The following is a 3,485-nucleotide window of genomic DNA, read 5'->3' on the forward strand; positions in this document are numbered from 1 at the left end:
ATATATATATATATATATATATATATATATATATATATATATATATATATATATAATAATAGCCTTTGCAATTTTGACACCTCCAGGCACTACGTGTCACCGCTGTAGTTTTGTTAATTTTGTTTTTTTGGTAGCTGTTTGTGTAAGGATTCATAATTTACATTCCACATTGTCCTTGGAGTTGTAACCAGATTTAACCTTTTTTCACAATTGAATGGTGATATGTTATAGGCTAGAGGTGTTCTAGGTGTTTTTCACGGCAGACATGAATTATATTTGACATATAGGCTCTGACCTTGTCACTGCCTGGATAAGGCAACCTAAAAACAGCACAGACTGGGGAGTGGCGATAAAACCTTTCACCCAGGGAAAGTCTACAGGTGGATGCTGGTGGGATGTCATAAGCCCTCACATGAAGTGTTACATGGAGGCAGCAGCATTTACCCCTGCAATGACATTCTGACATTCAAGCAAAGGTGTGACTAATAATTTTCATTTTGGTGTGCCGGTAAGCCAGCATAAATGGAAAGCAACCGTTATGGAGTTATTAAATACACCTCAATGTCTGTTGTGAGAAAGACGTGTTGGTAACAGAGTGGTGACTTCATTGTTTCCTCTTCCTCACTCACACATCATTCATATTCAAAGACCATGTGCTCTTGCATGCTTTATCCTGTTTGCTATTTTGAGTTGAAAAGTGTTTTGGCCGCTCTGATTGCTGAGGTGACGCTAACGCTTAGCTCCGGCCCGGGCTGGGCCTAGAAAATATTCATATCCACAAAAGAGGAGCTCTGTAGAAAAGGTTCAGGAACCACTGTGCTAAGCTTTGTGTGTGTGTGTGTTTCCATGCTGTGGAAATACAATTTTTGCAAAGCAAGAAGCTACTAAACTCACACCCTTGATTGCTTAATTTTTGTTGCTTTGCCGCTGTTGGTCTGGTGGAGAACCACGGTTGTTAGTTGAGTTGTATTTCCAGAGTCTAAATAATGTGAAAGAAATACAGGACATGTGTCTGCATGGCAGTGTGTTGTGTTCATGTGCTCGTGTGAAGATGTGTAGTAAACCTGGTTGTCGTGAAAAGAATAATTATTAATAATTATTCAAATGTTTTTTTATTTAAATGGCTGGTGCTCATCTGCTATCTCTCAAGTCTTGAAGCACATGAACACATCACAGCACAATTGTCTCCTACGCACAGTGCACCCAGCAGCACACTTTTTCAACCAACTTTTTTAACATAAAAACAGTTATTTTTTATAAAAGATGCAAGAGGGAAGAGCCAATTCACTCCTTTGGAGCCAAGAGCTTAGCAGCACAGGGAAGCGGAACACATTACCATACATACTGTGTTACTGTTGGTATTGAAAAATGGAAAGTACGTCTTCAAATACTATTAGTCTGTAGTATTCTAATAGCTGTATGTGAAAAATGTTTGTGCACGTGTGGCGTGGTACATTTTGATTTTGTATTTGTGAATTTGTGAATGATCTAATCCCCCAGGAAGTGACTACTATCTAATATTGTTTTGTTTTCAAATCACAAAAATCAACACAATACCAATGCATCAGCCAAATACTGTAGCAGTGGCTGTAGAGAGTCTCAATCATCCTGTTTATATGACATCAAGAAGTATAAGTCAAATTCCCCTGAACTCTTGAATTGTGACAAAACCTTAATAAAATGAAATGCTAATAGGACAAGATACTAATAGATCTTCACACCACAACGTTATGTATTTGGAATCCCAGGTATTAGCTAAACTAAGACTTTAAAACAATACATCACACAACATTCCAACACCCTTAACAAACACTGTAGAGAATCCTTCATAGTGACTGAAAGACATTGTATTGTCTTTGATGATCCAGTCACAGAAATAACAAACATTTCACAAGTTAAATGTGGAAACTAGGCCACTCATATCCGGAGGGAATGCTGATGAAAAGGTGCAAAAGCCTCGCCTTCCACCGTGTCATTAGACAAAATATCAATTTGGCATCTACATCTATTTTAGAACACATGCTTGATGTTAGTGGTGATGTTATGCATTTACAGATAGAACATTATGTAACTCAACAGCTGGGCGAGCAAAGCATCTATAGGGAGGCAGATGTTTCCAGTTTAAAGCAATACTCCACCCAAAATCTATCCTTCTCACCCCCTGCAGGCTTAAAGAGTGACTGTGTGAATGTGTTGCGGGGTTCGCTTGGGATCCCTGTAATAACTGTTAGACCAATAAGTCAAACACAAGAATGGAAAATAACAATCATATGTTTCCTTATGAAGCTGAACATTTCAAAGTTGAAATGAAGTTTCTCGGTGAGAGTGGGAAGGACAGTGCCTGCTTGTGACACAAGCCGACTTGCCGTCAGCTTAACAGTCCTTCAGGGCTGCTACAACAAGCTAAGTTTTGCATTGGCTAACTGACAAAGCTAGCTACTGCTGGAAAAAAGGGAAAGAAATCTGAAAAAAAGGAAATCTGAAAAGGCCTAAAGACTCTTTCTCATTCCCGAATTGTCACATATGAAAGCTGGGTCAGGACCCCTTGGTGTCACTTAGGTTTAGCAACACAACTATTTGTTTAGGTTCTGGTTTGGGTTAAAATTACATAACCAGTAATTTACGTTGCCCACATTATGTGACGTAAATTAAGAACATTACGAAAGGATTGTAATCAGAATAAGGATAAAAAAATTGTGAAAAATATTTAATATAACTGAAATTTGGTAATGGTAACCTTCACTACCTCTCTCCTTTCTTTACTATTCAGGTGGGCATTTGTTTTCGCCTTAAGTAGCAGTGAGCACATTTTTATTATTTATGCTAATGTTGAATACACAAGAGAGATGATAGTGGCTAGCTTGCTCACCGCTAATATATTGTTACCACTAAATCCTGTTTATACCTTACAGTAACACTGGGCTATTACATCTGTGACTTATTGTGTGTTTTGTAATACCTGTTCAGTATTTATTTCTTAATGTTTGTTTCACAATAAGCCATTAGCTGCATGGCTAACTTTCTGCAGCTCAGCTTTTCTTGCTCCATATTTTTCACTGTCGGAAAAACACAGATGTAATTAATAACAGTACAGGGAAGTTGGGCCTTTAGCATTGACTTTTCAAAATGCCATGTCTTTTAACTTTTAACTCTGGAATACAAATTTGTTTTACTGACTTGAAAGACACCTCCGAAAATATTATTGACACTTTTTTTAACGTTGTTTGAAAATTTGACATGTCATTTATGAACCAAACAGCTCACAACTTCTACTATTAGATACGTGGTGTTTCACACATTATGGTATTCACAACCATGACGGCAACACTGTGCAGGTCTTGGCCCTTTCACAGTTTTTACAGTTCTTGTATAACCATGACTAATTTGCAGATTCTCTCTCTCTTTCTCCCTACATGTCTTTCCATCTGTGTGTGTGTGTGTGTGTGTGTGTGTGTGTGTGTGTGTGTGTGTGTGTGTGTGTGTGT

General features: G+C 38.0%; 1 protein-coding gene across 1 annotated transcript in view; it reads left to right on the top strand.

Moving 5' to 3' along the window:
- Positions 1 to 3,485, top strand: part of kcnj5 (potassium inwardly rectifying channel subfamily J member 5) — a 25,974-nt gene that overhangs the window by 17,236 nt on the left and 5,253 nt on the right. The window lies entirely within an intron of this gene.

The sequence above is a fragment of the Anarrhichthys ocellatus genome, unplaced genomic scaffold (assembly GCF_004355925.1).
Source record: "Anarrhichthys ocellatus isolate YVR2014 unplaced genomic scaffold, GSC_Weel_1.0 scaffold24, whole genome shotgun sequence".
Classification (NCBI taxonomy): domain Eukaryota; kingdom Metazoa; phylum Chordata; class Actinopteri; order Perciformes; family Anarhichadidae; genus Anarrhichthys; species Anarrhichthys ocellatus.